The 14,336-nt window shown below is 44.0% G+C and overlaps 1 protein-coding gene across 1 annotated transcript in view; it reads right to left on the minus strand.

Annotated features, from left to right (window-relative positions):
• The window catches only part of SLC25A36 (solute carrier family 25 member 36), a 950,543-nt gene that overhangs the window by 609,281 nt on the left and 326,926 nt on the right, over positions 1-14,336 (minus strand). The gene's annotated exons all lie outside the window — the stretch shown is intronic.

Consider the following 14,336-nt stretch of genomic DNA (forward strand, 5'->3'; position numbering starts at 1 on the left):
TTTGCTCGAAAGTTGTGGAAGGGTAAGCCTGGGTTTGACTGGCATGCCCGAGCCCACCATAGGAACTCCTGTTTTAAGCATGGGATTAGTGGTATTTCTGTTTCTAAGCTGTGCCTGTGTTGAGACCATAAATTCTTTAGGTACCACTGTAACTTTCTCATATGCAGTCTGGCATGTGGGACCAAGATTATGCATGATGCCATGAAGCCCAAGGCCTGCAGAACTTTTCTTGCTGTTAGTTTGTTCTGCTTTGTTAATGCCAAGAAGTAAAGAGGGAGTTCTTTTTGTTTTTCTGCAGTTAGGAATGCCATCTGTTTTACTGTGTCCAATTCCGTGCCCAAGAAAGTTCTTGTCTGGGATGGTGTCAGACTTGACTTTTGTAAATTGACTGTGTATCCCAGGGCTTGAAGCAAGTAAATGACCCTTTGTAAATCTGTTGTCAGCTTGCTTTTGTTGTCCGCTTGTAACAGGCAGTCGTCCAGGTATGGATAAATTTGGATTCCTTGTACTCTGCAGTGAGCGATTACTGATGCCAGGCATTTTGTGAATACTCTGGGCGCAGTAGATAAGCCAAAGGGCAATGTTGAGAATTGATAATGCTCTGATCCTGCAAGAAATCTGAGGTATCTTCTGCAATTTGGTCGAATGGGGGCGTGCAGGTATGCCTCCTTGAGATCTAGAGTTACCAGCCAACACTCCTTGCCCAGCATGGGAAGAAGTTGCTGTAGGGTCAGCATTTTGAATTTTGGGACAATGATGTATGTGTTTAAGATGGACAGGTCGAGAATAGGTCTCCAGCTTTTCTCTTTTCTTGGTACTAGGAAGAGTCTGGAGTAGAATCCTTTGCCCTGTTCTGTTATTGGTACCCTTTCCACAGCTCTCATCTTTATTAATTCCGCTATCTGATGCAGGGCTTCTATTTTTTGATTTGGGGGCAGGTTTGGCATTCCTCTTTTTACTGGTAAAGTGTGGAAGTGGAACAGGTAGGCTTGGTCTATGGTTTGTAAAATCCACTTGTCTTTTGTAATATAGTCCCAATTTTTCGAGAATAAGGCTAACTTTCCGCCTAATGGTGCTGCTATTTGCTCCCTGGTAGGCGGAGTCAGATTCAAGTCACTGTGATTGTCCTGTTGCAGTGGCAGTGGTTGTGTCTGTGCCTCGGTTATTGCCTTGCCACTGTCGTCCTCTGTAGGCACCTCCTCTGGATTGATTTCTGCCCCTCGAGCGTCTGTTCCTGCCCCTTTGTGACCTTGTGGAGTCAGGAAAGGACCAATTTTGGCAGGCCAGTTCCTGCTAAACCTTGGGGCTGAACCTGTAGGAAATCTTTGACTGTTTGTACAGATTTTGCCTTCTCTTCCATTTTCTTCATTACCTGCTGGGCAGGTTCCCAAATAGACTGGCCTTATCCATAGGAGCATCCAATAGCTTAGCTTTAACATGATCCGGCAAGACCTGTTCTTTCAACCATGCATGCCTTCTTATAACTGTGCCAGTCATGGCTGATCTAAATGAAGCCTCCAGTGCATCATAGCCACATTTTAAAGAATGGTTACTAACCTGTTGGATGTTATTCACCATTTCTAATACATATTTCTTATCTAAAGATTCATCAGAGGACAGCTTTTTAATTAACTGATCAAGCATAAACTCTTGGTATTGGATCATGTGAAACTGACAGTTTAAAGCTCTAGCTGAGAGAGTAGCAGAGGTGTAGACTTTTTTCCCCCATCTCTCTAATGACCTGGATTCCCTTTCAGAAGGAATAGGGTTTTTTGCTGTGGTCGAGGCTACTGCCTTAGGCCCCTGGGATATAGTTTCGGGGTCTGCAAGTGGGGCCTTGTAGAGGTGGTGGTGAGTGTCTGGCACCCTGTAAAATCTATCTGGTTTGGCAGGGGCTGGAGGTAAAGAATCAGGTGCAGTGCAGACATCATTAAATGCATCGTCCACAACAGATAGGACAGGAGGTATAGCTAAGGGCCTATGCTGTGGTAAGTGCAGAAAAGTCCTAAGCCTTTTTCTTGAATCTGAGAAATCTTGTCCCTGCCATTGGAATTGTTCTCTCATGGCATGTAAGGTTTCCCCAAAGGAGAATTCCTCTGGTGGAGAGGCAGCTGGAATGGATTCTTCAGCATCTGAATCTTCATAATTGGAGAAAGGAGCCTCTGGCTGGTCTGTAATGTCTGAGTCATCCGCAGAATCATCAGAGGACACAGGCTCGGGGGGCCCTGCTCTAGGTCTCTTTTCTGGGGGCTGAGAGGCCCTGTCTGGGTGAGATTGGGATCCCCTAATTAAGGATATTAAATCTTCTGCCAGAGTAAGCATTTGTGAACTAGAAGTGGGCCTGAGTGAGGGTGGTTTAACAGGCACCGATTTAGCTGATTTGGCTGCTTTAGCCCTGGCAAAGGCCTTAATAGACATGGCTGCAGGAGGCCTAGCAGCACCACGTGCTGGGGTAGAAATATCCAAGGGGATGGTGTCTGATAGATCAGTAGGATCCACAGTTGTAGGCAAAATTTCTGAGGCTAGTTCAGGTAAGGTAGCAGGAGCCTCAGTAGTAGTCATGGATTCGGCTGTAGATTGACCAGTTTTCTCGGTTTCGGCGAAACCGAGACACTCCGCTTGCTTAACCGTGGTTTCGCCGAAACCGCGGACGAGTGTCGGTCTTTTTCTTTGCGTTTTTAACAATTTGGGTAGTCGGAGGATCCGGCGGCATAATGTACGCAAAATCTGAGCCAAAAACTGTTCAGCAAACTCCGACCGGCGCCTAAGCGTTCGTCGGTTGAAGGAAGCACAGGCGAACAGGCTGCTACGTGGTCTGGGCCTAAGCAAGGCAAACAGTAAGAGTGGAAATCTTTATGAGGTATTTGTTTCCCACAAGTTAAACAGTTATTGACTTTTTCTGACATCGGCTGAGGCAAGAAAGAGTCCCCAACGGGTACTTAGCTTTTTAGAAGTCTTCGAAGTAGTATTTGGTAGTAGTAATCTCTGGATCTGACCGACCGGCACTTGCGAACAGCTTTTGCTTGAGCGCCACGGCAAGAAAGACTGAGGAAAATGGCGTCGGCTGATGCCTTTATACCCGAAGACCAGCAGAGATGACGTCGGGTGAAGTGCGACATCAGCCAAAGCCGGACCCGGACTTTGGAATCCGGCCGACCGAAGGGCTGCCTGACGACAGGACAACCCATTTGTTATGACTGCAGATGCATCCATGAAGGACATCATCAAGGATATATTAAGTAAAGGTTGTCCACATCCACTTAAACAACTTGGGATGTATAAGTGTAACGTGTAACTATTGTAAATATGTAGATACAGGAACAGCTTTTCAAATAAGAGATAGAAAGCACTATATAGAAAGGAAATTCAACTGTACCTCAAAAATGGTTGTCTATTTAGCTTCATGCCAAAGCTGTCCAGCATTTTATATCGGAAAGCCCAATAGGAAGCTAAAGGACAGAATATATGAACGTGTTTATAGCATCAATCAACACAAACAAGAAAATGCTCTAGCTAGACACAATATGGAAAACACTGGCCATCAATTTAAAGTTATAGACCAAGTAACAACTGATGCTAGAGGTGGACCATATTCATTGACTTTAGAAAGGCTCAAACTATTATGGCAATTGCGTTTAGACGCATTACCCTGGTTTAAATGAGATGTGCTCAATTTTAAGTGTTCTTAAACTTAAAAGTTTAGATAGATGTTAATGTTTTGATATGCATTAAAATGATGCTTTCATTTATGTTGAAATGTATCATGTTTAACACATACAAAATGATCTGAGCATAAAAACCTTTTAAGTGAATATTTGAATTTTTATGTATATCACTAAGTGAAAGGGTAGGGACTTCATTCACAACGATCACATGGCATAGTTACTAATCCTTTTAAATGGTTGTATTTGTGTTAAGAAATCATCTGATGAAGTTCAAATATTACTTGGACGAAAGGCGCTTAATAAAGACGTTTTAGTACTGCAGAGTGTCGTTTGGGGTTTGTGCCTTCAATAGCTGTTTTTGTTTTATTAGTTTGTTACTTTTGCTGCTAGTTTGTTAGGGAACTGAAAATGCTAGGAACCCACAGAAAAACACAGATATTTCCAGTAATTTGGGTAAATAGAATGTGCAGGTAGACGTCTTATGTCCAGAGATGCCATGAAACCCTGAGAATGGAGCAGAGAGAAAATGGTATGGAGAGTAAGCATTCTGACAGAAGGGACCTTTAAGAATGTGTTGAGGTGCAACAAATCCAAAATTGGCCTCCAGGTGCCATCCTTTCTGGGAAGGGAACCAAGAACATTCTTCAATATAATCCTTTTCCCTTGGAATTGGCAGGGACTGAGTCCTGTAAGTACAGGTATGAAAGGAGGTTGGGGAAGAGATGGAGCTGATCGGGGGGGGGGTTGTGGGACACCCTGAAAGGTGGGAGTGGAGTGCCAGACCAGGAAATATCCATTTCTTATGATTGGAAGGATCCAGTTGTCTTGGGTAATGCCTTCCCACAACCCAAGAGCTCTTGAGAGACCGACGGAGAGGGAACAAGAGGCATAGTAGTCACAGACTTCCTGCTTTGTCTGGCTAGGGCTGCTTTTGAGGAGGGTTCTCAGGAACCCTGGTCCTCTGAGGTCTTTTTACTCTCCTTGGATTTACTGGTCTTGTGCTGGGACAAAGACAGGTTCTGAAGGACGGTTCCTATGGAAAATTGGCACAGGTGAAACTAGGAGATGTTTTAACTCCTTCAGTTCCTTGGGCTTTTCTTGTACAGACTTGGAAAAGTGACACAGCAGCCGGGCCAAACAGAGAAGAGTTATCTAGACGGGCATCCATGAGTTTGGTTTTGAAATCATCCTACGGTGGTTGAAGTCTGAGCCAGGAAAATCTTCTGAGCAGAAAACCTGTTGCAGCTGCCCTAGCACAGTCTTCAACAGTGTCATAGTTGCATTTTATGGAATGTTTAGCCACTTGGGAAGTGGCTAACAAACGAGACAGGGCTAAGGTTTTCCCCTGTGACTCTGGGGGTCTGAGATGGCAGCAGTAGCCCTAGACAATAATTCTAAAGAATACTGGAACCACTGAAAAAACATTCACAGCAACTGGTAAAATCCAAAAAGCTTTATTGTACCACACACCAGTTGAGCGCTTTCTTCCCTACTGAAGGGACTTCATCAGAACAGTGTCAGTTTTACAACCGAGTCCTTTTATGTAAAGAAGCACCCAATTAACCAATTAATTATACTAAACACTTACATAAAAAAAACTACAGAGACATAAAAACAAAATGCATATAATAATTATGTGTATACAACAGTTCAAAACATTACATGGCAATTACATATCAGATAAATTAACGTTCCTTACAAAAACTTTAAAAATATTCACTCAAATTTCTAAAACTTACGTTACCCTAAAATATTTTTTAACTTCAAAAGACATGCAATATTCACATTTTTATTAATACCAGGTGTCTGGGTGGCATTCAGCCTTAACTGCCACCTTAACTCACATACATCGAAATGTACATCCAGTATTCTACCCTGAGGGTCCTTAACCAACTGTTGCCGTACAGAAAACTTAAAATGTGGTCCTTATTCTCAGATATATGCCTACTCAAGGCGTTAGCCATTTTGTTGTTTCTTACATCCAATAAATGTTCCTTAAACCTGTCCTTAAATCGTCTACAGGTTTTGCCCACATAAAAACCAGGGCATGACTGGCATCTAGCCACATATACCACATTCTTACTGCAACAGTTAAAGTGCCCTGCAATGTGTATATACAGTCCATTTAGACTCAAATACTCTGGGGTCCCTCCTATATTCATACAACAATTCCCCATTCCACATTTAAAATTGCCCCATTTTCTGCTAGAAATAACCATTCCTTCATTTCCTTTTGATTCTAACAATTTTTTGGATGATCTGTCCCTCCTAAAGTCAATCACAGGAGCAGATCCTACTTTTTGCGCAATACATTGATCATATGACAAAATTTTCCAATTACGCCTGAGTATTTCGACAATTCCATCTGCATCTAAATTGAAAGTGGTAATAAAACTAAGCTTCCTATCAGGCTCCTCCTTTCTGACCTGATAGGCTACCTGACCTCTACCATTATTCCGATCAGGCCTGCCCAAAGTGGGTTGGTAAACCTCTACCATTATTCCGATCAGGCCTGCCCAAAGTGGGTTGGTAAATGCCATCCGCTCTCTTTTAAAATCACCTCTTTGGCCACCACTGCCACTAAACCACTAGGATATCCCCTCTTCAAAATCATTTCTGATATAAACTTCATTTCTTCCATAAATGTGGCATCTTCACTCATCATCCTAGCAGTTTTGAAATCATCCTGAGGTGGTTGAAATCTGAGCCAGGAAAATCTTCTGAACACAAAACCTGTTGCAGCTGCCCTAGCACAGTCCTCAGCAGTGTCATAGTTGCATTTATGGAATGTTTAGCCACTTGGGAAGTGGCTAACAAACAAGACAGGGTTAAGGTTTTCCCCTGTGACTCTGGGAGGTCCAAGATGGCAGCAGTAGCCCTAGACAATAATTCTAAAGAATACTGGAACCACTGAAAAAACCTTCACAGCAACTCGTAAATCCAAAAAGCTTTATTGTACCACACACCGGTTGAGCGCTTTCTTCCCTACTAAAGAATATTTAGTCATCTGTATCTGGTAGTTTACAATCCTGAAAGCTAATGCTACTGAAGTATTACCTAGTCTTTCCAAGGTTCTACTTTCCTTATCAGAAGGTACCAGAAAATATCTGGTAGTTTACAGTCCTGAAAGCTAATGCTGCTGAAGTTTTACCAAGTCTTTCCAAGGTTCTACTTTCCTTATCAGAAGGTACCAGAAAAGTAGAAGGGAGCATCCTGGAAGGCTTGTCAATAGCAAAAGATATTACTGCTGGGTCTGCTGCCAGGCATCTGAAAAGGAAATTGTGGTACTCTGGGACTTTTATAAAAACAATCAGGCTTCTTAGAAGCTCCGGCTTGAGAGTCTGGATTCTGACAGGCATTGTAGAATGCATCCAAAAAAGCTGGGTGGAAAGGTATAACCAAAGAAGAACTTGGCAAATCCATTTGTAATAACTGGTAGTACTTTTTTGTATGTCTGAAATTTGAGTAGCATCCCACTTAAAGTGCTCCACCACTTAAAGTGCTCCCCCATTTTTAAGATGTTTTTCCCATAGGAAATTTATTCCATCTCTTTCAACTTTCTGGTTTAAGAGTCCACATTTGCGCTTGTTTCCCATCTTTCCTGTAACTAACCTACTGGAAAGCACTAGAAAGCCTTAAACTGATATAAGCCTTCTAGCTTAAAAGAGAGACTTTGTAGTAATTGAATATCAGTTTTCTGCATTTTCTTGCTGTACCCGTTTCCAGCACTTATTGTGATTTAAAAGCTTGTTTCTTTCACATATTGTACTTATTTGACTGCCTGCACTTTTAAAAAGTTGTTTTTTGTTTAAATAAATTGTTTAACTGTTGTAGGCTACACACTAAAGTGTGATAGCCTTTTCTGATCGCTTGTAGTCGTTTAAAGCTGTTTTAAGTGTACTTTTTACTGTTTTTGCCTTATCTTTTCAAATAAATAAATACATTTCTTGTTTCCCGCCTTTCTAAGCTAGTATAGTCCAGTTTTCAGGCTAGTGCTGAATTCAGGGCTGTGTTACAAGTTTCTGAGTTGCCCATACCTTACTTGGATAGAGGGAAGTTTCTCTGTTCACCTGTGAGAGAGGGGAACTTTGAGCAGCCATCTGTTCCTGGAGGAGTGGTTCCAGCCCAGAAGTTAGTGGTTTAAAAAACGCGTTGCATGGTTTTGTGCACCGGGCAGCACCAGTTAGCAAGGGTTGAATTATTCCCGGCTCCACTAAGTCTCCTCTTCAGTTTTTCACTTGAAACTAGTCTAACTCTCAACCTAAGCACTCAAAAAGCATCCTACAGTCCAGCACTTGCTCAAACCTAATAGCAAGCACTAATATACCCAGACACGTGACTGCCCAGCAGGGCAAGGCTCTTTATCCACCCCTCACCAACCAAGCAACTAAGCAGCTCACCCTACTATTCAGGCATGACCAAAGGGCAACTTCAGGTTTACTCTCCAGTCCAGCTGGTGAATCTGGGTATCCTGAGGCAATGTTACAACTGCCTCATGTACACAGACAGCCCTCTCCTCCTACCACAAAACACTAACATATGTGAGAGATGCAATTATACAGCCAAACTGGAGGCTAAGGTATCTCCACCCAAGATTGGAACAGACAGTCATGAGGAAAAGGTTAACACTTGCACCACACCTACAGCCTCACATAGACCTACTAAACCAGCACTGGCAAAAAATACACAAATACACAAAATCATACTCGGAGGCTCTAAATAAAAACCTGCAAAAGCATCAGACAGCTCCAAAGCAGACACCCACAAAACCTGCACCTCCCGTCACAAACCAGACAGCACAAAACACAAAATCAATGTGCTGCACAATCACAGCCCTTAAGGCGAAATAACATACCTAACACACTAGTAATGGGTGACTCAATAGTCAGGCACACTGACATCCCACTCACTAGGCTGGAGAAGGAGAAGGTTACTGTTAGCTGCCTGTCGGGAGCCAGAATCTGCCACATAACACAAGCACTCAAGTCACTACAGAACAGGTACAAATATGACTCTGTCATCGTTCATGTTGGTGTGAATGACCTGAGCTGCACCTCCCTGGACAACATGAAAAGAGACATGGAAGAGCTCTCTGATCACGTAGCCCAGGCGGGTATGACCCTGACCAGTATCCTGTCCTCACCAAGAATGATACCTCAGTATAAAGAAAAAATGATCAATTTCAATAAGTGGCTAAGTTTCTGGTGTCATTCAAAGGGGATCCAGTGTCTGTCAGCCTGGGATGACAGGCTCAACAAGCTGCATTGCTTCGCTTGCACCTGTCACCCCTAGGCTTTCAAATACTGGCCAAAGCTCTTGCTGCCCCCATAGTGCCATTTTTAGGCAAGGCTCAAAATTCAAACCCACCTCCGTAAACAGCACAAGTAAAAAAATGAGGGTTATGCTACTCAATGCCAGGAGTTTAAATCTCAAAATGCATGCGCTTGAAGCGCTCCTAAGTATGGAGAACGTCAACATCTGTGCAGTAAATGAAACCTGGTTCAAGGCTCCAGAGAGCACTCCAGTACTACAATTCATACCAAACATTTCGGCCACAGAACACGGACCGAAACACAAAAGGAGGGGGTTTATCCATATTCATCAAGCATACCCACACCTCCAGGTCAGTGGCGCAGCATGATACCTCTGAGATCATCCATGTGCAATTAACATCGGGCAAATCTGCAATGCAAATTATGGCCTGCTACAGATCACCCTCCCAGGACCACCACTCCACCTTTCTGGAGACAATGGAAAACATGAAGGTCCTACCGAACACCCTGATCTTGGGAGATTTCAATTACCCTACCATTAACTGGGAAAACCACTTGAGTACAAACTCCCAGGCTCAGCGCTTCCTGGAATTTATCAACTCAAATGCCCTGGATCAGCTGATAAACCCCCCTACCAGAGGCCACAACATATTGGACCTGGTCATCACCAACATGGGCGACAGGTGCTCCGTACCGGAGGTCAACCCGTCACTGGTTAGATCAGACCATAAACTAATCACCCTGGATGTCCACACCCCACCACCACCCCCAACCAAGGAAACCACAGTGAAAAACTTTTCTAAAGCAAACTTCACCTTACTTAAGGCAGAAGTTGTAAGTTTCACAGTCCCCACACTAAAGAATAACACTGCCCAAGATGCAGAATCCTTTATAATTGCACTCTATGAGCACCTACAAGGATGCATGGATCATGCCATCCCTAGCAAAACCAAGACTCAGTCCCCTAAGAGAAGGAAACCAGTCTGGTGGACCCCTGCCATAAACAGATTATACAACAAAAGGAGGAAACTAGTTCAGAAAAAAAGCAAATCCCAAGAAGGAAAGACATCCCTGATCAGTATCAGTAAGAAACTAAGATCCCTCATAAAATCATCCAAGGCTAACTTCGAAAGAAAAATAGCCAAAGATTCGAAAGATAACTACAAAGCCTTCTTTAGCTATGTCAAGAATCTAAGTGGCAACTCGCAGATATGCTCCGAGATAGTGCAAAATAGCACAAAATATACTGAACCTACTGATATTGCCAACATACTGGCAGATAGATTCAGTGCAAACTTCACCTCCCTCTCACCTTCAAAAGGGCCCACAACAATATCGGAAAAGTGTAGTGTCCCGGAAATCACAAAAGCACAGGTGAAAACAGCCCTTTCAAAAGCCAAAAACACAGCATCAATGAGGCCAGATGGTGTCCCAGGCTGCGTCTTGCACGAACTACAGAACAAACTAACCCCCCCAACTAAACATGCTGTTCAACCTCAGCCTCTCCACAGGCTACGTTGCCCATAGAATGGCGCACAGCAATGGTTATTCTGCTCCACAAAGAAGGGTCCACAAATGACCCTGGTAACTATCGTCCCATAAGCCTGACTAGCCTGGTCTGCAAGGCTATGGAGCACATCATCATGGAACTCAACAAAGACATTGGGAACCTCCAAACACTTGACCCGATCCAGTTCGGCTTTGTTAAGGGCAGATTACGCCTACTAAACCTGGTTAACTTCTTTGAGACAGTTACCAAGGCCATAGACGAAGGAAAGGTGGTTCACACAGTCTACCTTGATCTCGCCAAGGCATTCGACATCATTCCTCACTCGAGTATTATAGAAAAACTCACCAGCCTGAACATAAACCCCTACGTCACAAGATGGGTTGCCAAATGGCTTACAGACAGAACTCACACGGTAAGAATAGCAGGTTCCAGGTCTGACTCTAAACCAGTCACAAGTGGTGTCCCACAAGGCTCAGTTCTGGGACCCCTACTGTTCGACATACATTTCTCAGAAGTACAGACAAACACAGGAGGACTATGGCTAACCAAGTTCGCCGATGACTGCAAATTGGGAGCCATAACTGACTCTCCAGCTGACACGGACATCCTCCAAAAAGGCGTTACTGAGACAGACACCTGGTGTCAAAGTCATGGCTTCAAGCTAAATGCCAAAAAATACATAGTCATCCCGTTTAGGAAAAACAAAACACCCATGAATTAACACATAGGCGGCAGCCCCCTTAATACAGAAGAGGTAATAAGATCTTGGGACCCAGGTAGATGGTAATCTCTCCTTTGGCAATCATATTGCCAAAGTAGTTAGGAAAGCCTTCTATGTGGCCCATCTAATTACTAAGGGGTTCGCATCTAGAAATAAAGAGGTTATAGTGCCCCTCTACTCGTCACTCATCAGACCCATCATAGAGTACAATGCCCCATTTGGGATGTACCTCACAAGACACTTCCAACAGCTTGAAAGACCACAAAAGCACCTCACCAAGAAGATTACTGGCCTCAAACATTTGTCCTATGCAGCCCGACTGAAAAAACTCCGGCTGTACTCAGTGGCATATCGCTTACTCAGAGGTGAACTCTGCCTGACTTACAAAGCCATGTCCAACTCAGAATTGATGGACATGCTCCACCTAAAGAAATCCAAGTCACTGTGAGCCACTCACTCTAGTGAGCTAAACCTCACCACAGCAATAAATAGAACATGCTGGAGGGATAGATTCCTGTCACAGAGACTCCCCATGCTTTGGAACAAAATTCCTAACTACATTAGGCAGAGCCCCTCACTAACACTCTTCAAGAGAAGCCTTGACGAGTGGATGGGTAACAGAAAATACACCCCTGGGATCACTTCATTGGCTCTGCTTGACAGAGGCTCAGTTAACTAATTAATGGGGCAGCGAAAGCCGACATACTCTGGCTAGGCTTATAAATGCCCTCGGGATGATAGCCTAGTACCTACATATGGGAAATTCAGGACCTACAGACTCCTCTTCAAGCGATGCATATTTAGATTTAGAAGGGGAGGGTATCTGGGTAGAGTAGTCTATGGATTCCTCTCCTTCAGAAGAGGAATCCTCTGATGATTCAGACTCCCTAACCCTTTTCTGTGAGGACTGAAGGTCTGGGGAAGGGGATACTGTAGAAATCTGTTTAAAGGCCATGAAGGCCAGGAAACGACTTTGAGAGAAGGCCTGCCATTCAGAAGGTGCTTGTGTAGTACTGGATACATTTTTTTTTTGCTTTTTCTTAGCTGGAGACACTATTTTACGAAGGGTTGGAGGGCCAGTTCTTGGCGTGGTTCAGACTCCGGGACTTTGGGTACAGAGCTGGAAGATAGCCCCTTAGGATCCTCTACACATTCAAGCCTTGGTTCCCCCTAAATGTCCAAATTGTATGTCTGCTCAACATCTAGTGACGTGCTCACGGCTGAAGGCAAGGCGACCTCAGAAATGATTTTGGCCTGTGACTCCCAGCCAGAGCTCCCCATGTGCCTCCAGGTCGACAAGCGCCTTGGGAGGGACGTCAGGTGGCAGAGGTGCAGCTGAAAGCATATACCTAGCTTTTTTGGCCTTATGCTTCAGAGACGCTGTATCAGATCCAGGACCACCCTCCACATGTTGTAGTTAGCAACTTTAAACATTGGTTTTCCAAGTACAACGCTAAGGAATTAAGCCTGCTTCCAAGGGTCTTTGGAACAAAGGATTGACAAATACTACACGACCTATAGTCGTGATTGGGGCCTAGGCAGAAGAGACATTGAGTATGGCTGTCCTTATGAGGAATTTGTCTTCCACACCGGCACTTGCCCTTCCTGGATGACATAACAAAAGGGAAGAAAGAAAAAATTCCCCAACGGGGCACTTGTCTGAGAAAATAACGTAAATGCAAGACTGACGTTCAGCAGCTGGCTTTCTGACTGGGGGCAGAAAAGTACTGAGGATGGTACAAGCATACATCCGTTTTATGGCCTACGTACGACTGCAATCTATGCCTGATGTACCACATACCCTACAGTCGTGAAAGTCTTTTGTATACTGGCTGACAACGGGGCACCATCTGGTGGGGATATCCCTCAAGTGAAGCATACCGCATCAAGTGAATAGAAAGACATCAAAAGTGCCTATGCAGTACAAGGGTTTGCCCATCCCATCCATTGCTCTAAATTTTTTGTTAGGGAGTGGACAGCACAAGTATCCTCCATGAGCTCTCTTGGTGTTTGCTGCAGCAATCATAGAATCCACCACAGGAACTTTTACCTAGTACTGCCTATCTTTAGCTGGGCATAGGAGCTTATCTAGTTTTTAGGGTATTACTTCAGTTGTGTCTGGTCCCTGCCTTGCCCTCCTGGCGACCAAATCTGTAAAATGATCTGCAGGAGGGATAACTCAGAGTTGCACGGTGCAGACGGTCATGAGTCACAGAGTACTTTCTTTTACTGAGAAGATGGTTTCTACTGGCAAAGATCTCGGTCTCACCAATTCAAGGAATTTGCCAAATGTGATTTTAGGGAGCCCTCTCACTCATCCAAGTTCATGTTTGATGTGAGTGACTTCAAAGAGGAGTCTATACATTTCCAAAAAAAAACTAAGCTTTTTTGTGAGGATTTCTAGCTATGCGTTGTCGCAATCCCTGGAAGATTTGGCATTCATCTGATGTGATTCTTTGGGGTCTCCAGTTGGGAGGCAGGACAAAATAGCAAACAGACAACAGAATGGTACCATGGGGAGGAGAAGACACTGGTTCTAGGTTCTGTCAATTGTTTGGATGGGAAAGCTATTATCCTCTCCACTGCCTCAAAAGAAGATTCGGAATCCATCAACATCAATAATCCCCTCTCTGGAGGGGTTACAGTTCCCACTGAAGTAGAGGTGAATGGCCCCAAAAGTGGAAGCCCTGAGACAGAGGACTCAAACAGCCACGAGCCAGAAGCCCATGCTGATGGCTTGAAGGTCAGACACACGGACACTGAGAATGTCTCTCCAAAACAGAGATGTCACTGAGGACAATGGCATCAAGTGCCCAGTGTCTGCATCCACTCGATACCAAGGTTCTCAGCAATGAGTGTATTAGATGTTGAAGTGTTTACATGAAGTAATAACACCTGCCAATACTGAACAGGCAAGCTTTGGTTGGTAAGTCTGATCTAAGACCACCAATGCTGAAACTGGCATCAGGGAAACAGCTATGAGTGGTAAAGGGGTGTCCAACCTCAAAACAGAGGAGGTAGGAATAATACTAAATTCTTAACTGCACGTTCAAGAGTGTCTTCATCATGGATTCAAATCTGCTTCAGTGGTGCTACGAAAGGAGATCACTGACTTGAGAGATACAACAGAGGATTGTCTAGAGGAGAGAAAATGGGACATCTCTTTG

This window comes from Protopterus annectens, chromosome 4.part1, assembly GCF_019279795.1.
Source record: "Protopterus annectens isolate FY-2018-M chromosome 4.part1, PAN1.0, whole genome shotgun sequence".
NCBI classification, from domain to species: Eukaryota; Metazoa; Chordata; order Ceratodontiformes; family Protopteridae; genus Protopterus; species Protopterus annectens.